At 42.9% G+C, this 22,273-nt stretch overlaps 1 protein-coding gene across 7 annotated transcripts in view; it reads right to left on the bottom strand.

The window, feature by feature from the left end:
* NFIA (nuclear factor I A) overlaps nt 1–22,273 on the bottom strand; it is a 308,443-nt gene that overhangs the window by 7,207 nt on the left and 278,963 nt on the right. The window lies entirely within an intron of this gene.

Genomic DNA, 22,273 nt, shown 5'->3' with positions numbered 1-22,273 from the left:
CCGTAAGCGTTGCTGCAATCCTCGTATTCAAAGCGGAGGGGAAGTTTCAGGGGCTGACAAACTGAGCTAACTGCAAATAATACCACTAAAATTATTCTTTTTGCACTAACAACCTCAGGTCATTATTGAGATCAACATAATTGTGCTGCTGTGTTACAACTTATCTATTGTTTCAATGGAGATAGAGCGCGTTCACTTTTATCATCTGCCTCTAACATTCCCCCTCAGTGAATCACACATGGGTTTCCATGCATTTATCACCATGCAATTGGGGTTTTCTTGGGGATTTAAACAAGTGCCAGTGTAAGCATCTGTTGCTTTATAGCACTCTGCTTCAACCGTCTCACTAGAATAGACATGTGAAAATTCAGTAACATGGGTGGTTTCCTAGGAGAAATGTAGACTGCTAAAAGGAACAAGGATAAAGCAAAAATAAGGGGAACGAGATCAGTGAAAAAGCTGTCCTAGGTCTATGGACATGCTTGACTTTAATAGCAAAAAGGGACTTGGTGCAAAAGCCCTTCTTTGAAAAAACTTAGTGGAGCTGATTTTAGACCTTCAAAGGAGTATAATATAATGCAAATGACGTGACCCAGAACCCAAGACAGAGAAAGCAATCTTTTTTCACCACAGGACCAGAATAAACCAGCACGGGAATCTTATCTGCACTGGTGTAAATCAGGAGCACTTCATCTCAGAACAATACGCACATCTATTTACACGGCGGGAAAATTGACGTCACATCAGAATCAGGCCCAGTAAAGCTAACGAGGCTCTAAAATAGGTGAGGTCAGCGTCAGGCCTGTGGCTTATAAACCGAAGGTGGACTCCACTTGGCTCCGACATGTTGCTCTCTTGGAATTAAACCAACAAGCGGTGTTGATAGCTTCAGGTGAAACAGCATAATGAGACCGCTTCGGGTAATAAAGATTTGCTGCTGAAACCCCATTTTTTAGATTAACTCGCGCTGTATATTAGGTGCCTTTTTGCATGGAGATATCCCTGGTTACAAGTTTTTTCTAACTTTTTCCTCCATTCTTTTTCAGCATCTTCTATGATTTGTAGCCTATCGATGAAAATATCATTTATTAATATTTATAAAGGACTCTAAGGCAAGCTCCATGACTAGACTTCAAGATGAAATGATCCTCCTATAGAGGCCAGCTCTATAGAAGGCAAATAGCACAGTATGAGAACAATATGTTGTCCAGTCTCCAATTTACTACGTTCACTTCATTACTCTTACTTCCTCCACCTTTTTGAGCACAGACACTCTACTCCCATATTTGTTTCCTTTACTGCGTGCATTTCTCAGGTTCAAACTCAAACGGGCTGTAATTACATGAAATAACGTTCATATGCAAAGATCATCAACAGAGACAGTTCTTCCACGGTTTGGGAAGCGTTGCCAACTCCTGGGCTCCTCACTGGTGAACAGTTCCCCGGTTTTGACAGCGTTACTCAAAAGGGGAAGGGAAGTAGGATTTGTGTGTCTAACACCATTCTTCTCACCCCGAGTTTCAAGTCACTCCGAACATCCGGTGTACATTTTACTACTGAAATAAGAAAGCAGTAGCCTTCATGATGGGCAACGTTAGCCAGAATGACAGTCCGTTGCTGGGAGCAAAAGAGTTAAAATTCAGACTTGGTTATTCAAGTGCATATTCTGGAGGTCCAAGCAGCTAACAGGAGGGCTTGCCTGAGCACATGAATAAGCACCTAAATGATAGCTGTCTAAGATTTTCTGGTCCTGCAAGTATCCTTTGATCTCAAAAGCAGGTTTCTTAGAAATGCACTGCTGTGCTCTCAGATGTGTTATTGTTAACCACTTGCTTTACAGAACTCAAGATAGCAAATGACTCTGGCAAACATATATCAGCACCTTCCACTAATTAAAAAAGTTATAATCGTGCAACACATCTAGGCCTCTGCTAAACCGGCATCGCTATTGGACCACTCTTGGCCTGGACATCTCATATTTTAATAGATCTGCTCAGATTAATGGGTCTGGAGTTTTAATTTGTGAAGTGGAAGGAAACAGGCTGGAGGCTCCTAATCTCCCTTCAGTGCAGTTGAGTGCAGTATTTCTTTTAATGATGCAAAATGCACATTTTGGACAGCAGGGGGTGCACTTTTCCACACCACGTTGCTCCCTGCTACTCACTGCATTACTAAAAAATCCTGCAGTGCTTCTCCACTCTTCTTAAAAAGCAAAAAGTTTCTTCACACATCTTACTATTCAGTGTGTGCCTTGCAGACAAGGTTACCCCAGAGCAGCTCTGTAATCCTTCACTTGAAATAGGCTTTATTGATTGCTCTGGTCTATTGTTCCCTTTTCAAGTCCCCCAAGTTCAAGTTCATCCTGGTGTTACATCATGTCTGGTTGCTAGGAGCAACCAGACAGACCCAGACGTGACTATCATTAGCAAGAAACACTCTGCTCTCCTCCCACCAACCTTCCAGTGGTTCTGACGTAGCAGGCCCACTGCAAACACATTGAAGTATTTATTCTGCCTAATTTATGACCTACACAGCAAGAGAGACCCCCACTCCAAAAACCAACACTGTTGTATATTTAATTAATCTGTCTTTCTCTGGCACTTGGGAAAGTTAGACAAAGGTCTAATTATTGTGTTGCACTCCCCACACTTTCCTTTTTGGGGTGACTATTTGCATGGGAAAAGGAACTGCAAGGCTGGGTCCGAGCCCCCTCTCCCACTCCAAAACACCTTTTTTTCCCCCTCCCCTGCCCTATTGACACTTCATGAAATACTTTAGCTGCTTAAGGGAATTAGAAAAAAAAAAAAATCTGATGTGAATATAACTCCTTCTGAGTTGGTATTCAGCAACACAAATCAACTCATGACATGTTTAAATTTAAATGCTAACCACACACTCTGAGAGTTACTTTAAAGGTTAGTTTTTAATCAATAGAAGTTGCTGACTCCAGAGTTTTTAGCTGCGCAGTGCAGCTCTTGTGCCTTTGTCTAGCGTTAGGCTTTCAAACTTTTTTTTTTCTTGAGATGATTTTAGCAATGATTTGCAGACACAGAGTGCTATTGTGCTCTTGACTAGCAACATGTCAATAAAGGAGTAGAGTTACCATGCACGAGGGTGTCAATACCACTCCTGCAGACACAGTTCAGTCTTAATACCAATGAAAAAACTTAACCCCTTCAGTATTGAACCAAAATATCTTGCGTGTGTTTTTAAAAACTCATCTGCAGTGCCTTGGACGTCCAAATTCACCTCCCTTGAAAAGCTGCTTTTGAGAAACCCACATACCCGACAGACACAACTGCATGGCACGGGCTATTTTTGCAACTCGACTTTGATGACATATTTTATATGCGTAGGCAGCACATAACGAGATTGAAACAGTGCCCTTATTCCTCGCATCCCAGCCCTGCTCTCAGGATACCACTGTTTTCTACAATGTCTGACACTTGAAGCACACGTACAGAAGGGTCCTAGGTTCCTACTAATTATTTTAATATAAAAATCCCTTCTCCCATGAGCCTTGTGTGTGCCTAAATCTTCCCAGATTATGTCTGAAGAGTTCTATTGTCCCTTTGATGCACCTGCAAAACTTCCACTGCAAGGGGAAAGCAGACCTCAAAGTCGAAAATAAAAAGGCGTATGAAGTACATAACAGGACATGCAGCTTTGATAGCTGTGATCTGCTGGGTTCCTTGCACAATTAAGTGGATTAGTGAAACAAAGAAACCCGATTCTATATTTGTGGAATGCTGTGCTGCTGTCAACCTGGGCTCCTCCACTGCATTTAAGCTTTACTCCGCTTTCTGGCTACCTCACGCTTTTTCATCCTTTCATGTCCTGTTTCGCAATTCTCAGTCTTCATTTAAATTGCATCGGTTATCACAACGCAATGCAGGGTGGCGTTCTCTTTCGGCATCTTGCCCCCAAAAGCGCACAGTTAGCTTTGATCTATAGTGACTTAAAAAACTTACTGCAGCGACGAGGTCAGAGCTAAATGAATCCGCTGGACTGAAAGGTCCTAGCTACTGCTACATAGTCATCCCTATGCCTACAATTCTGTATTGTCCTACAGAGCAGCTCGCTGTCCTTTTCCAGGGCTCAAGGTGAAACATCAAAAAGAATTCTGCAGTCCGGTACAAGATCTTAGCTTTCCTTTCTCCAGTCAAATGAAGAAGTAATCTCATCAGGTTGAAAAGTGCTGACTAAGGATTTAATAAAGTGCCTGCAGATGTGTGTCATCTCTAAGGTATTCAACTCATGTAATGCAAAACAGTTCCACACCGAATGTGCTTATAAAATTCCATTTAACCATTGCAGAGCTATTTTACTGTTCTCGAAGGAGTATTATCACACCTTTTTTTCTAATTTACAGCACCATGAAAGTTGAAGCTCTACACTGCCAGTATCCTCAAATCCTCACAGTAGTAAGGTTTTATGAACCATAAACAATATCTACTTGACTGAATCCTAAACAGGAAGTCTGAAATGGCAATTACGTTTCTTTGATAGCGCAAGTCTATTTGTTTCTTATGCTATTCTGAAGACAGCACGCATGCATACAAAAAAATTCTGAAGCAACTTTTGACAACTATGTTCTTTGTCTCAGGAGGACGACGGGGAAATATGCTGCAGTTTCGGATATTAACGGGAGAAAAGCAGAAAGCACGTAACCAAGATCTGCCTGGGTCACGAAGACAGAAGCAGGCCCATTGTTTATTAAAATGGTCTTTAAAACAGCCTTCCGGTGTGAACTAATTTATCTCTGGCTCTGAAAAATGTACGCGTGACGCCCGTGCGCGTTAACAAAAAATAACACGCAAAAACTTGTTCGAGTTTCTCCTACCCCTATGCCTCCTGCAACAACGGGACTTTTGGCTCAGCGCAAGGCGTGGAGGTGGTAAAGCAGTTAGGATCTGTTTTTCAAATTAAAAAGTTAAGTAAAAGTCCTTAAGGGCAAAGTTTAACACTGCGGAAGGAGGTTGTTAACGTGGAATCCAGAACTGGGTGTGACAGTTGGATTCCTTCTTTCGGTGCTGCGGGTTATTTGAGGACATTCAAACATGCAAGAACTCTGACAAACTTCACACAGGAGATTTTTCGTTGTGTAATCCACTCATGTCTCAAGCTGTGTCTGCGCTAGACATTTTCTTAAAAGTTCCCGTTGGTGCAGCCCAGCTGGTAACCACAACAGTTGTTGTGTTAGTGTAGGCAAGGAGCGCTGGAAGTGATCGGGATTTGACCCAGTGTGGTGTCTGCGCTAGTAAGTATTCCCGCTGTTGTTCATAGGCCTGGACGGGTGGGAATTTGAAGGGGAAAAGGAAAAATAAAAAGGCCTAACACTGATACAGCCTAAATAAAAGAGGCAGCTTTTTAACTTGTCTGCAAATGGAGAAGCTGTTTGGGCAGCAGAACTCACTCTTAGCCACAAATGTCAACCAGCTGGGAAAATTCATCACAGTGCATTAGTTTGTGCAACTTTTTGGCAATGAATTTAGTGTGACATTTTAGTTCACTCCAGAACTTCAAGACAACCAAAACAAAACAAAAAAAAAATGGAAAAATTAAAACCACCTCCAGTAGGTGACACGGAGTAAAATGTAAATTTGTTTCCAAGATGACATGAAAAAATATATATCGTTATGTAACGAGCTGGGTGCTTGCACAGAACTTTGTAGAACCGGCACCCTCGCGTAACAAGGAGGGCCAGGATGAGACCTTCAAATGGACGGCCAGTGTGAACAGGCGAGCAACACGTAGCCTTTGGTGGAAGTAGGTGACGTTCCCCTGGATCTGCACTTACTTTACATCAAGTCTGGATGTGTCCCCCTGGCCCACTGGTTTCAATATAGTTTTAGCAGGCCCGGATTTGACCTTTTGTGTAAAGCAAAAGGTACGTATTAAAGACACGGTCTTCTTTGTGACTGTGGAAGTTATTTTCTTAGTGCTGGGGTAAATTATTTAGTGGCTGCATTTTTCAAAACAAGATACCATAAGGGACAGGAACAGTGCATTGGTCATCCCCAAAGGGAAATAAAATGGAGCGTGAATCTTCTGGTTGTCCAAGGCCTCAGTATAGGATAGTCATATCCCCCACCATGAACATGCTTACAATGTCTTAAGAAAGATAAAATCCCTCTCTGGAGGGACACAACTCTCCAGGCGAGGTATACAGTAGCTCTATTTCCAACAGCGTTTGTGAGAATGCCAATTGTGGCAAACTGCACTGAATTATGTGCAATAATTTTGTAATATGGACTTCTGCCTGCTGACTACTAAAATGCCTAGTAGTCCAAACCACTACTCCCTCGGGTCCAACAAACTTACTTCACTTAAGGTTTCTGCTTAGGTTCCAAATTCAGATTGGGAATAGCTAGTGTTTTTACCCACTCAGTCACCCCAGCCCCTCTAGCGCCTTCTCAAAACACACTAATACTGTAACTTGCTGTTGTTCCAGACATCTGAATATTTCAGCGAATGTCCCAGCTGGCCCCAGATGTTTCTGAAACATAAAGCAATGTTCGGGGGTTCAGACCCCCTGCCTTCAGAACCTGCAGAAGAGTGGATTAAAGGTTGACTGAACTGTGACATATTCACATTTAAGTCTGAATATAATATAGTAAAGATTTATCAATGGCAAACGTTTGAAATGCAACCCAGCAAAGCAGAGCAGGTTAGCACTTCGAATATGATGTATAAATTATGTATAGGAACTTAAGATCTAAATTAGATCTACAAGGAAAAAAACCAAACGTTCCTCTTTCCCCAACTCTAAAGAAAGTCCTCTAACAACGGGGTCCTTTTTATTTTCTTTTGGAGGCGAGAGCTTCATTTTGTGAAAATGAGAAATACGTAATTTTTTCCCTAGCTTCTAAAAAAGTTAAGCGAGCAAGTTTTCTTTTATTTATGACAGAGCTAAACTTGGGAAAAATGCAAAGTAAATCTTCTAAACTTCATGCTGAACGCTGAAGGCTGGCCACAGCCATGCTAAACCCCAACACCCTTGCTGTTAAAAAAAAAAAAAGAGTAGTTGAGCAAACAAGTGAAAGGGAGAGAAAGAGAGAGAGAGACAGAGAAACAATCCCATTTTGGTTTTTGTTAGAGGACGGCATACTACATAGATCAGAGACTTTTCAAAAAATAAAAACCCCCACTGTACACAAAGCACAGGAAAATGTGAGGAAAAAAGGAAAAAACTAAAAGCAGCTTAGAATGTGTTAACTCTGCCATTCTGTCAGCTTAAAGAGCATTTTATGCTTGATCAACAGCTCTCTTTTATTATGCTTTTCTTTCATTCATTCAAGACATCAAAGAACTGAACCACCAGTGTACCTGATCTACTAGAAGAACTTGTAAGGGTGTTCTAAAGAAACGGGGGTATTGGGAGCCAGACACCCCTGCGGACCAGGCAGTTCAAAGAGAATATTTCAACAATGATTACATTTTGTAAATCTTTTTACGAAAGACAGCTTATTTCCTGCTTTTTCATGAAAAATAGATTCTATCCATTAAAGTGAGCCCGCAGTATGAAAGTTACTTGAGATCTGAGGTACAGCAAGGGGATTAAGTGGAAGGCGAGATGAAATCTTTCAGAGACTTCCACTGCGTTCTCTGATATTTGCTGCTACCATAAGGTCTCTGACTGGAATACAAACATTTCTGTATTTGCAGACTTGCTAGTTAGAGCACAGGGAAGGGGTTTGTTTAAAAAAAAAAAAAAATCAACCCAAAACCAAAAAACCCCAAACTTTTAGACACGTTAAAAAAAAAAGTCGCTATATTACAAAAATGACAAGCTGAAGTAACCTGAAATCTATCGACCATCCTAATCTGAATTACAGCACACAAACCCAAGGCCAGCTGTTTACTTTTTAAAACCCATGGTGGTTTCCGCATTGATAAACTATATAACCTCAGAGATGCAGAATGGGGTTTCTGGCTATGCCAGACTGCGCTGCCTGATCCCGTCTCACCCGCTCCCAACAAGGATACTTTAGCAAGCCCTGAAATACTATCTTGTGCCAAACAAGTCTTCGTTTGAAATATTTCCTGCATTATTCCCAAAAAGGAGCATTTTTTTTCATCTCTCCATTCAAACTTTCATTAAGACTCAGTTCAAAATTGTTTGGCTCTACTTAGAGATGACCAAAGCCCGACCTGCCAGCCAAATAAAGCCAGCGAGGCTGTATGAAGTGCCCTGTAGCTGCCCTCATCTTTAATATAATGAGGTCCACGGAGACTTCCAGTCCAAGTAAGCAACCCTCTGTCTGAGCTGAACGGTATTATGGCACGCTGGGACATGTAGTTGGTTGTTGACTGCACCTCTGTTTTGAACATGGGAAGAATCATGTCCCCCATGAATTACTCAGCTATTTCAAATATTACACCTTTTGCAAAAGAAGCAAGAGCATATATATTATCAAGGAAGTGAGCACATTACTTAAGAAAAAGGATGTTAGATTAAAATGGAAATGTACTGGAAACACCTTTTATACGCCACAATCCTTACTATTTATCTTCTAAATTGCCCTTGACTTCATCCAATTAAAGACACAGTTAAGTTCACCAAAGAATAGCAGCTTAATATTTTTAAGTGTCATGCCCATTTCTTTTCCCTTTTGCTATAATACAATATCAAAATGTAGCTCTAGCTATGCCCACAGACAACAACTCACAAATGTTACATACTGCAATTCCCAGCCACAATGCAAGGTGATGTTCCAGTGCTCGTACAGGAGCAAATGCTACTTTTAAAGCCACTGTCAGCTAATCAGCTCCTAAATTAAAATAATTTACTACATGCCCCTTACACGTTACACGGGGGTGAGGGTGGGAGGGGCTTTATTTTGTTAAGGAGCAGGAACATCTTTCCAGGTAGCCGTGTCCTCTGCGCACAATTAAATATGCAAGAAGCTTGAAATATAAAACTCCCCGTCTTCTAGCTCCCACTTCTTAGCTCTGGTACTGTACTAGCAGCAACATGGCTTCCAGTTGCGCAGAGCAATACTTTCTGGCCAGTTTTACACGGACACGTTTGCAAGTTCAAGTTCAGGTTTAAACTAAATAAAACGCTCCTCGGGAGTCTATAGCCGGCCCTCATTTACATGTGATCTCTCTGAACTTCTCCTGCCTTCGCTTGCTCTGTTTCCAGGGCTCGCCGAAAGAATGTTTTACAGTTAGAGCCTGCAGTGCTTTCTCAGGCATTTTAGACCCAGAAGCCCAAGTTTCAAGCTGCAGTATTAAAAGTTTCCACAGAACTACTGCAGAGAGAGGGAGGGAGGGAGGGAGGGGAAGAAGGAGAACAATATCTTCTTAATTATCTCTATATAGCTCTACAGTTAAAGTATTACTTTTTAAAGGGAAATAATTTATTCTAGAGGCACAGTGTTATAACAACCAGCACGTCCTTTCACCAGCGTGTGACCTGCTCTATTCTTCATTGTGCTCCCTGCTCTTGTTGCATTTGCAAAACTCTGTTGCTGAGCCCCTATACTGTACTTAACAGTTTTATTCAATTTAAGCCAGATCTGACAGTCCCGAGGAAAGTAAAACTCATTGAAGTCTCAGGAGTTTTGTCTGCGCTGGGCATACAGCAAAAATGCCTCAAAATACATGATTTGCCTAACTACTTTACTCTTATTGCTCTAGACAATTAGAGAAAAATACTAAGGAGAAGAAAAAACAAACCCCAAGTAGGGCCTCTCAAGTTATATTTGCAGCTAGGCAGCCTGGACACAGACGCACAGACACAGACATGCATACGCGCACCATGGGTTTGCCTCTGGGACTCGCTCTTCAGCTCTGTGCCAACTGGGAGCAATAATGAAGAATGAGATACATTACTGGGCTAGGAAAAATGTTCAGGGGCTGGGCTGGGGGGCAGTCGGGAGGGACAGGGCTTTGGGGGAGGGGACGCGCTGACTTGCTGACTGCCTGCACGCTGCTGCAAAGATGCCACTTTTTGGGTCTCTGGTTCTGAGCAGAAAGGGCAGTTACTAGCCAGATTTTGGAAACACGGTGAGTGTCGGAATTTCCAAGACCCCAAGGTCTGTGTGTGGAGCAAAAATGGACTATGAAACTTAAACTGGGGGTACACTTGGGATCCCTATGGAAGAGACACACCACTTGCAAATCCTGGAAATCCTGCTGAGGCCACTTTCTCCCCGGTACTGAATGTGCGAGGGTTCATGGGGTAACCAGAGAGGAAAGCCTATTTTTCATTACTGAAATAGCACCCCAAGGTCCTGAGCAGTAGTGGATCCAGGAAAGGGGCAAGGGGGATCAGCCTCCGCCTCTCTGGCTGTCATGTGTGCACAACGAGCGTTGTGCTCAGGTGCTGGTCAGGGCGGGCTCGGACTGGAGCCCCCGCCTTCATGCAGCGCTGCAGCCTCGGGGACGAGCCGTTGACCCTGCCTTCCCCTCCTCCCTCCAGGGGACTCAGCAGCGGGGAAAAGGAAAGGCTGCGTGATGCAGGTGGCACCCCCTTCCCTGGGCCAAGTGAAAGAAGGGGCTCCGGGAAGACCCAGTGCCAAGTGCTCATGTATAACAGCCAAAGACGGGTGCAACCGTGCTGCTGCACCCCTCTTCCCCCCCTGCTCTACCCCTAGTCCTGAGCAGGGCTGGGAGTGGGCACCATTGTGCTTGACAGAGTACGGTACAAAAGAAAACAGCGTGTCTGGGCTGACTGGCCTTACATTGCTTTATTGGCCAGCTATGGGCATAATCAAACAACTTAAAAGTATTGAGATGTTTCTTTGTCTTTGATTTTGCTGGTGCTTTTTGCAGGATGTGGCTTTGCACATTGTAGATGCGGCTCTTGGGGGAAAAGGACAGGATAGCAGTTTTATACAGCTCTTCAAAGAAAGTATTTCATTATCAAATTCCATGTATGAGGCAAGGAAAACCATCCAAAGAGATGCTCTTGTAGGGAAAGCAAATGAACGGAGGAGATGTAGACAACATGGAAAGGGACAAAACAAGAAAGAAAAGCAAAGCAAAGAAAAATGGAGCTGTGGAGGACCTTGAGGAGGACAAGAAGCTTGAACTTGATGCAGTGGGAATTGGGAAACCAGTGGAGGGACACAAAAGGGTGGCTATGGCAGGCAGCGGAGAAGATCTTTGCACATGCAGTTTGTAAGGTCTTTCGGGGACACAATAGGGGAGTGGGGCAATCCCCAGGGATCTAGAAGTAAATCAAGACATGGGATGACAACCATTTCTGAAGTGTGAACTAGACTCTGACAGAAAGAGAAAGCAGGATTTTGGCAACCCCATAAGTGTACTGAAGGAGAGAGCAAGAGGAGTGAAGACAACATCCAGGTTGCAGTCCTGAGCAACGAGGAAAATGGTGATATTTGTCAAAAGTGATAGAAAACAATGGGGATGCAGGCCTGGAAGGAGCCGTGGTGTTCAGTTTAGCTATGTTAACTTTCAGATTCAGATTTATTTACAAATGACTCCAGTCTGCAACAGATACGGAAAACGGAAAAAACCCAAAAGCATCGGGAGGGCAACGCACGGAAGAAAAAGCAAGAACTTTTGATATTTGTACTGCTCAGGGTGCATTGGATCCTGCTAAGGTGAGCAAATCACTTTGTGAAAAGTTCAAGACTGTACACAATACCCAGGGATAATTCCTGGGCTCAGCATTTTGTTCCCCAGGTCTGCCGAGACAGCAGCAGCAGCGTGCTATGCTGAGCCTTCGGGGAGGGATGAAGGAGTGTCTCACGTTACACTGCAATGACCCTCTGGCCAAACAAGCTGTGGCCAAAAGGAGCTTTCTTTGGCCAACAAAGGTTATAATGATGCAAGATCTTGATGACTGAGATGGGAAAAAGTTATGCGGAGGTCTGAAGGGCAGACAGCCCTGTACTAAGGAACAAGGAAAATCCTGCTCAGAAATATCACCAGGCTTTGAATTAAAACTTATTAGATATGACTGATGAAAGGTGTTAGGGTTCTGGCCCAATGCTAAGTAATTTTCAAACATGCTCTGATATGCCAATAAAAGTACTGGCAGATTTTGAAGTCATTAAAAGACAGAAAGTGAAACAGTTTCCTGATGCGTTATCACTGCTTCATAATATTTATGCAATATGTCAGGCAAAATGAATTAACACTAATCGTTTAATTAGCATCACTAAATTTGACAATCTCACATTTATTAATATTAGCGGAGAAAATAGAGAAAATTGCCAGTGTAAATGGTGAACTTTAAATCAAGGGTTCCTCTTTTCTGTTTTATGAATCAGTGGATGTGCAGCACTTCACTGAAAAAGCTGTGTGAAAGTGGCACCTTTGTACTCAATAAACAGGTTCCTTAGCTGTATTTTCGAGCTGGGGTCCTTATTTTAAATGCTTACTACTCTACTGACTGCTGATTGTCCTGAAAACCAGCACCAGTTCAGAAGAACGAACTGAATTCTTTTCTAACTCATTAACAAAATTATGAATACCTTTGCAACTGCAGGGACAAATTTTGCTCTGAAAATGGGTGAAAATAAAAGCAGAACTTCAAGATAGTGCAGTTCATGGTGAGGGAAGAATTTACCCTGTAAAAGTTTTACTAGCAGGGTTAAACAAGAAAGAACGTAACTTGATTTACAGATTCCAGGGCAAGCTTACAAGACTAAAAAGTTAAGAGAAAAAAAATCTCTGTGCTTATAAAGCGAGCAAATTTGCTCTGGAACCACTGAGGGATAATAAATATGGAGCCCCACAATGCAATTTTTACTGAGGCACTTTTCAGAGAAGTCCTGTACTGCAAGTCTCTGCCTGCGAAGAAAAACAGGAATTTAATATGTGCCTTTATTTCTTTGTGAAAGACAAAAAGCTACCCAATCTGCTCCACACAACTTTTTATAAACTGATTTTTATAAAATTTAAGGAGTACCATGCAGCACTTTCTCCAGGAGATAACAAACCTGAGCTCCTACCCTCTTGCCCTCTGCGAAAGTCAGTTTAGGTCCAACAGCTTAGATTTATTTAACAACATTTAACTCAAAAGACCACAAAAAGTACTTCATAAATTTTACAAATGATAAGCTAAATTAGCAACCTGCCTCTCCAAAGTGCACCTATAGAATATGGGTATGCATATGGTTAGTACATGCAAAGACAGAAAGACAGAAGAAAAAATACTGTGCATGTGAACTGGCTACTTAAGCACCTAAATCTATGCACTCTTTTTCTTGTCTTTTTTGCAGCTATATCAAAGTTCAGAAACATGTGGACTGCACATGAGATTGGCGAGAGCTGTTAGATGCTTTAAAATAGCTGCTGTGCTCCACCCTTGAACTGGCTCCATTTTATTCTGGAAGGAATTATTTTTTATGGTACATAATTAAGTAAAATGACGTTTCATGGGCTTCCAAAAACATACCCTTAAAACTTTGGGCCACATCCATCAGCACATGTAAACACCGATATTTGGCCATACAATATTAGTATTTATGTAAATGAGCATATCTGAAAACGTTGTAACATTGTTTCGATCAGCTCTCAGCAATCAAGATTTTAATAATATCTACATTGTTTCCTACACTCAAGGTTTCAAAACATGTTCAATTATAGCCCCAGTGGGCGCCTTTACACATGCTCTGTGGTGGGGTAGCTTAGTTAGAGCAGCTCTTGGGAGCTGCTGTAGTTAAAGCTGCCCCAGCGTCTTGTGTACTCCCCGTTCTGCGCTTCAGCAGGGGCACTTTAATGAAAGCTTGTTTGGTGAGCTTTTGTTAAAGCAGCCCTGCTGCCATTTTGAAGCCTGGGGCTGCCGAACACATGAGATGCTGGGGCTGCTGGAACATGCTAATGATCATGCACAATTAATCAGGTCTGTTCTGATGTGTGCTAATTAGCACGCATCAGAGCAGGTGTCGGGCATGTGTACAGGGGCTCTTTACAACTCGTGATTGCAACTTTCCTGGGAAAAAAAAAATCATACTACTTAGATTTCCTGGCCTTTCCTATCTATGAATGGGAATTTTGTAGGGAAAATATGAGGAAAATGCCTTCACCTAATTCCTATGCCTTCACCATACCTTTGCTGATTGTATCCTTCAGGTGAAATCTGGGCCCTGTTTTATAGTCGTGTAGGGCATATTACAGAAATGAAATGCTCTGGGGTTTTTTGTACAGTGAAACCAAAAGGGGAGCCTGGTAGATATAGGTATGGAGATCTGGCTCAGGATGATATGTTGTGAAGTACTCTGCTGTGGAGAAGTACTCGGCCTCGATGACACTGCAGCTGGAGTGCTGCAGCCAGATTTGGGCACCGCACTTCGGGAAGGATGTGGAGAAGCTCGAGAGGGCCACGTGCATGATCAGAGGCCTTAAGACCAGGTCATACGATCTGTAAAGTGCCTTCCAGCCCCTAACAACTATGAAACTATGAGGAGGAAATAAACACTTTTTGGTATTTCAAAGCAATTCACTGCAACTTTTAAAAAAATTAATTTAACAGAAGTAGCTGTGGTTAAAAAGCTAAACCTTGTGATTAGGTAAATAATCCTTACCAAGCCCTGACACCTTCAGTAAACTTGAAAGACAAATCGTCTTTGGGTCAACAAAGTTATGACAAATCACACCGAATTCAAAATCATACTGACTCTGTGTATTACCAAATGTTGTCAGATGTTCAGGTGCTGAATTCATACATGAATTTTGAACATGGTCACAAATCCCAGCTATTGTTTTTAAGTTTGGCTCTTCCTCCTACCCTTTTACAGTGACTTGGAGTATCCGGGCTCTACTGTGGGTGAAATGTTGTGCAAAATGTAAGTATTCTGCCACGATACGGTATTGTTTCTCTGGGTCATGTTTACAAAATGCACACTACAGTTTTGCTCCTCTCCTGCAGAATAGCTGCCTTATTTTAAGAAGGGGAGAGTCAATCTGCTGGGGTGCTCACATCTACATCTGATTTCTCCACTGGCCTCTCTCTTGATGCTACTACGCAAAGATGACATGCATACCAGTGATATCTTTTGTGAGGTTAATACCTATTCATTGTGAACGAGATAGGGACCATGGCCTTTAAAGTCTGACCTTCGCTAAAATGTATATACAGCAGTTGGCAAAAATCTAAATGTTCCAGTAACTGCAAAAGCCATCAATTCAAACGTTGACCTTTTCCATCCAGGTCATGTGTGACACCTACTGGGTTTTGTCAGACTGTGTGGAATTTATAGAGTGCATATAGGTATCAGCTCCATGAAATATCTTTCACCGGCAGTCATTTCCAAACCCTTTGTAAAAAAAGTGAGTATCCGTCTTCTAAGGCCACGGTATGCATATGCTCTGGACACATATTTTCAAATGTCTTAATTAGCCCTTTTTTGTGAGCCCTAATCACTTATTAAATTGCAGCTCTTAACTCACTACTTCTAACAAAATATATTTTACAGAAATCAAGCAAGGCATATAATTGTTCCGAATACAGAACTACAGTGACTCCTTTCTAGGGCTGTGGGATATTCTGAAGCTCTTCCTCATGTGCTCCTCTATGTCCCACTCCCAAATCAATTGTATTGATGGCCTATTGTCAATCAAGGAAATGGGATTTGATAGCACCCTAAAGCAGCCATGAAATAAGGGAAGGAATACAAAACCTGCTCAGGTCCACACCATCCGAGTGAGATCAATGTTTTCAGTAATATGCTTACCGTCATGTAGCACCCTAACTGTCGCAATTAATAATGTAGAAGAAGCTGATTAACTTAAGTAAAGTGCTCTCTACTGTGTAAACACATAAAGATCTATAGGGCAAAAAAGGAAAGAAAGAACAAAACGTCATTTTTATTTTTTATGTGGACACGTTCTCGCTTTCCATTCTGCTCTTGTAACAATTACTGTACTAGCCACTCTGACAGAGTCAATAAATCGATCTGGGACCTGATGCAGCAGCAAGGCAGACTAATCCAATACCCCATTATCTGCAGTGGAGGTTGGGGGTGGGCATGAGGTGGGCAGGAAATTGGTTGGGACTAATAAAAACAGTAAGAGATGCATAACTATCATCTCACTTTATGATCATATGTTTGATATAAGGGGGCCAGCGTGCGTTTTTGCATGTGTGTATGTGCGCACGAACATGCATGCACCTGTTTGAAGAAATCTGTATCTGCAAAAAGGAAACTGTCTGAACAGCCCATACTGTATTACCAAAGTCCCTGTAGTATTTCAGTCAGCCACAAGGATCTGCAATTCAATGAGGATCACCACCCCACTAGAGTTTATCATGTCAGTTGTGCATCTGATAGAAAAGCTGCTCCAACATGTGCTCCAAGGGTTGGAACTTGCTCTTGCATCATTTCTTTATCCTGCAGGCTTGATAGTACCCCCTTGACCCTGCATGCAGACAAAAGCAAACCAGAAAAAAATCTCCCCAAAACTTTTACTAGTTTTAAAACAAGTTCTTCCACAGTTGGGTGTCCCTCTCTAAGCCTTTTCAACAACATACAACTATAAACAAAGGCACGGTCATGTTCGAATAGACTAATGGACTGCCTAGTTCAGCATTATTTCTCTAACATTGGCTGATGTCTTATGCTTCAGACGAAGATACAATAATCCCCACTGAAGAGAATTATGTAACCGGCCAGGAGGACAATTCTGTCCCAACTCCAGGCACTGAGTGGTTAAATCCATAGGGAACATGGGCTTTTTTAAAAACTAAGTTTCCAGCTGAACTTAAAAAAAAGAAAATGATGCTTGTTACTTGAGAGGTTCTAGGCTGAGGCGGGGGGGCGGGGTGGTACAGGCACAGGTGGCATCCCAGAAGTCGTAAGTCTGAGGCCACGGCAGAAGTGCTCGTGGTGCCGCCTGTCAGATTCCAACAAATCTGTGAATTGTGCTAAATACCCTGTCACAAGGTCACGAAATAGGAAAGGAAAGCTGAGGAGAACAGGCTTTGCAATGAAAAAGCACAAAATCATTCCTTTTTTCGAGCAACTACTTCTCTAGCAAAAGGTTAACACAGCTTCTAGAGAATTTAGTAAGAAATCCAATCTTTCCAGCTCATTCATCATATTTCTGCATTTGCCAACTCTCCCCACCAGGCACTGCCTTGCTTCTCCTCTCCCCTCTTTCCTGTGGTACATAAAGTAACACCCACAGAAAAAAAAAATCAAAGAAAGGATGGCGTTCAAACACACTTCTTACATATTATAAGCAGAGAAAAATGTAATAAGTATAAGTCTTTGGTTTACGGGTCCATTGTAAATAATCATTTCCAACATCCATGGACATTGGAAGCAGATTCTTAATGGAGTTTGAACTACACGGCCTGGTATGCAAAGAGGAGGAGGAAGAAAAGCTTAGTACAAAATATGCCTCTGCTTGGGAGTTATTCAAGCATTTCTAGACTGGTTTGGCTCATACGTACTGAAGATAAGGCCACATAATGATCTCTTCTATAAATCTTTCCCCCTGTGTAACACGGGTCTTCAACTTGAAGTGTGCCGTTCTTCTCAAGGGCTGAATGGACATCAGTTGGGGCCTCTGTATGCTGCCCAGTCCACGAGAAGGAAAGGGGGCAGCCTCGGCTCTAAGGCCACCTTGGCATCCCCACTCTGTGCTCTACGCTACCGGGGGGCTTTTGAGCCTGGACGCCCACTACACTGGGAGCTGGTGGCCACATGCAGCACTTGTGTAATCACAGACTCGGTGGTCATGCTAGTGCAGCGTGCGTGCTATCCGCTCCCACCAAGTGGTGGTATCGCTCTGGTTCTAATCCAGTGGGGATGTTCGCTGCCCAGTATTTCTCTTGATGAATTTCCCCAGAAGAGAAAACTGGTTTTAAATACAATGTGGTGGGGGGAGCAGTACGGGGACAAAACCTGAATATGTGTTCTTCTCTGGGCTTTCCAAGTTCTGAGAGCTGCAGATGCTGCTGGCTCTGCAAAAGGGCAGTCTTTTCAGGAGGAAGGTCATCCTGCCATAGTCGGGGAAACTCTTTGCCCCGACTTAAAAAATGACCCTTCAGCACAAGAAGTCGGGGGAAATTCTAGTAAAGGAGAACTCACATGTATGAATGTCTCTCTGCTTGCTCAGCAGTTCCCACTCGTGTCTCCCTTGGTGAGATCCACGGTTCACTGGTATGCCCACACACCCAGGGCAGGTATCTGATGCATGGGTTTGAAGGCTGGTGCATGGGTTTGAAGGCCTAAAACTGATCTAAATCCCAAATGACAAGTTGTGAGTGGTTCCTCTATGCCCATCTTTTCAGAGCACAGTGCCCTTCCTTTCCTCTCACCCTGCTGCTAGTATGGGGCAGACGACAGATTACCGTTGGGTCCGGGAGAAGTAGGGGCTCTGGAGAGAAGCATTCAAATAAGCTAATGTGCTTGGGAGACAGAGTCCCTCTACAACTCTACTGTTTAATCAGGGGAGGATCTGCTCCTGAATTCAAATGTACACTCAGTGCCTCTCCTACGTTCCTCCTGCTCTCTTCCGCTGCATCTCCCACCGAGAGGACAGGCGTGCTAGCCGTGAAACCAGGAAGCATGCTCTACAGCAAGGTGTTTCAGAGCCATTGCTTTTGTGGGCCTGCTGCTATGGAAATTGCTTTGTGATGTATGGAGCTCTCAGGGGGCTGACTTGGCAGAAATGCATTTTCATAAATTAGTGCTCTCATCTCCCTTTGTGCTCAACCACAAGGCTACATTCAGACTTCAGGACCCAAATGGCCTGAATAGGGGCAGAAACACCTAATATATGTGAGTGGTGGGAAAATAAATCTTTGAAACCTACAAACAGGGCAGGCTTGACTTACTAGTGGTTCAGCTTGGGACCTAGAAAACCAAAATAACCAACATTTTTCCTAGGGCCTTTCCTACTCTCCAAGTAATGTGAAATCCGCATGCTCCTGCTACACTTTTTTATGAGCACAAGCTGCCGTTACGCAAAGCCCTGGCTCGGCTGGTAGCACTTTGCAGTAATATGATGGGATCCTGCGCCTGGGAGCGAGCTCTGGCTTCCTGCTGCGAGGACCAGCAGAGGCTACATGCATTACTGCAGTAATGCACAGCCCCGGGGGAATGGGAAAAGGAGAGAAGGGTGCGCCAGGGGAAAGGGCAGTTCGTAGTTCTCCCTAGGGCCCCAAACAGTTGCTAAAGAGCTGCATCCACATGAACTTCAGGTAAAAATGGTCTCTTTACTGTCCCTGCTTGGAATGGAGCAGGACAGGCTGAAGGAAGAGTTATGGAAGAAGCAAAAACAGAAAATCCCTATCAAGTAAGACACATATTTTACTTATTAAGAGAAATGGTTTGCAGAGGTTTCTTTTCTCTATAAGCTGTCAATGGAAACTAGGCATAAAACAATATGAGCTGGAGGAATGACAGCTCTCTAGAGCTGCACTGGCTTTCTATTCAAGGTACTGGCTTTGATCTATGCAATCCCACACAGGTTAGGTCTTAACAACTTGCAGCTTTTCTTCTGCCTTCCCACCCCCAACAGGAGCTGCCATACAGTTGAAGTCAGCTGGGTCACCTGTGCTCCATTTTTTACAATTAAGTGCCTAGGAAGTGATAATTGACTGATATCATGGGAGGGTCATCTACTCAGGAATTTGCCTCCCTTGCCTGCTTGATAAAGCTCCCATCCACTGGTATACAGGATACTGTACAGAGGGCAAGGGTCTTCTTTTCCCGCCCCCCTCTTTCTCAAGCCTTTGCTTGAAAATACTGCTAATAGAAAACTGCAGGTGTTTTTTAGGGTATCAGCTGAGACTGAGAAAGGGAAGTAGGTTCTTGAGGAGAAGAGAATCATACAGTATGCTGGATTCATAGAGGTACCTGAGATATAAAATACATAATGTTTAGAAAAAGAGAAAATCTATATAAAAGAAAAGCCATAAGGCCCTTGCTATTTACTATGAAAAAGACTGAAGATAACAGACCTAAAGCAACACTATACCCATACACCAAACAGCAATAACTCCTACCCCTGATTCATTCTCCCTCTTTCTAACTTGTCGGAGCACAGGATTTCTCCCAGCATGCAGCTCTGGGCCTACTCCTCCTTTAACCGGCAAGACAAAGCACCTGCAGTTTTAAAGCTACTATTTTGTAACTGCTACTGCTAGTTTTCTCTCTCCCAGTAAATTTGCTTTTTATTGCTGAGGAAAAGGTATAACTTTAGTAAGTTAATAACTTAGTTTTTCTCTTCTCCAGCAAGATTTTATTTCTATGTTTTCTTTTCTTTTGGGGGTGGCAGAAAAAATACGGGTCTTTGCTAGTCCTATAAATAGAAATGCATGTTCAAGAGGCTAGATTTTGTGGTCATTTATGTGCATCTAGAAGCAACTTCATTATAAGTAATGGAATGACCATAGCGTCTCATCTGTCAAAGTGAGAACTGATTCTGGCTTAATGCTTATAGTCTAATTCCACTTTAGGAACCAGTATGAGAAGTAGGAATGGCTCTGTCTTGATCGCGTCCTAGAAGTGAATGTGGGCAGCTTCCTCTGGAATAAGCATCTGCTTCTGTGTTTAACAAATACCTGGAAGCCAAACGGAGCAAAGTTATACTGGACAGGCATGCTAAAGTTAACTGGTGTTCTCTAAAGTCGCTGAGGCTCTATGGTGTCCCTTTCCCCTCCTTTAATATAGCAGAGGAGCAGTGTACTTGTAGCAGTTTCCACCTTTTTGTCCTGAATCTGCCTAGTTGCCTGGAGCATGAATTTTGCCTGCGTTTATAGCCCAAGGCTTACCAGCTTCCAAGGTGTGTGCATGCTGCATTAGATGGATTTGTGGCTCAGGAAGTTTCTAGTGAGTGAAATGCTGCACTTTCCAGAAAGCTGAAGAGATATTGCATAGTAATTGATGATCAGTGAAAAAAGAGTTGTATGACACTGAATTTGTATGCTTCCTAGCCAGAAAAAACCCTGATTTGTGCCTTCTTTGGATGAATCAGCCAGCATTACATATAGACAAGCACCAGTTTAACAATAATGATGATGACTGTTATTATAATAAAAAGGTGTGGGTTGCCTGAGCCAATAGTAGTTAACACAAAAAAGCAGGTGGCCAAAGTAGGTTTGGTGTCACTAGCCTGACTGACTAGGCTGATGGCAGGTCCTTTGTTTCATTATTCTTTTTCACAAGAGAAAAGAAATGACTTGGTCCACAAGCATGTATAAGCTACTTGTAGATTAGTCTCTCATTAATGGGTGGTACTTTACCACCTTTCTTTTTCTTGGCAACCTAAGAGATGTATCTGTTACTTAGTCATGTGGTATCTGGACCAGCTTGTTTTTGAAACCATAGGTTATGTATCCCAGGCATACTGTATTTCTGATTTGCATATGGCAAAGGCAGTTAAAAAGCTGAGGCCCTTGTACTGCTTGCAAGTCAAGCAGCTAAAGTAAATGATTTATCAAGTGAAGGTTACAACACCTGTGCCTTTTTGTCAACAAATACAGCCTATGCCAAGTCAAGTGATTCCTCTAATAGCCCAAATAGTAATTCAGTTTTAAATAGCCCTATAGATAGGACAATTCTGTGGTGAGCTGTTGCAGCACCGTGAGCGATGGGGGACATGGAGGCAGTGTCTGGGTTTGCAAAACTGTTGAAACTGCTATAGAGACTATTTTTTAAAACTAGCATTGCAACAGTTATTGAACAGAAGCACTGAAACAGAGCCACGGAGCTACACCTGTTAGTGCTATGGGTTTTTTCTGTCCCAGAATTGTACTCCTAGCATAGCAAATATTTCTGCATCAACCTATGATGACAAAAAAGTAACTAATTTCTCTATCTAAAATGTCTCGCTCAAGATACTGACTTGCATTTTAGGAACTAAACTAGAACAGGCGGTTGGTTAACAGAAATATCTATTCCCGATTTTCATATAGGCTGCTAAGAAAGGCATGTTCCTCCTTTTGTTTAAAACTAGTACAAAGCAATCCCTGCTCCAGTCCAACCACACTGCTGTAAATTGGTCAACTCCTTTATTTCGCTGCTGTTTGAATCCCTTGAGTGTCCCGTCATGCATAGGGTGGCCACTGATACAGTCACTTGGTGAGGGGTAGGCCCCCTTTGGCCAATCAGCGGTGAGAAGTGGGGTTGTATCCTTGGCCAATCAGCAGCAAGAGGTAGGGCCACCAGACCTCTTGGCCAGTCAGCAGCAAGGGGCAAGGCCACCATGTCTCTGCCTCCCTGGCTGGCTTGGAGCTCCTGTCCTCCTGGCTCTACCTTGAGGCACAGCGAAGGACAAATGGCTGAAACGTACCTCCACCAATGAACTGAAAAATAGGGCTTTGCTGTCCATTCCCCAT

The sequence above is a fragment of the Crocodylus siamensis genome, chromosome 5, assembly GCF_052110815.1.
Source record: "Crocodylus siamensis isolate JL-2025a chromosome 5, ASM5211081v1, whole genome shotgun sequence".
NCBI lineage: Eukaryota > Metazoa > Chordata > Crocodylia > Crocodylidae > Crocodylus > Crocodylus siamensis.
The sequence above is the reverse complement of the archived record's forward strand: the minus strand, read 5'-3'. Positions and strand labels throughout refer to the sequence as shown.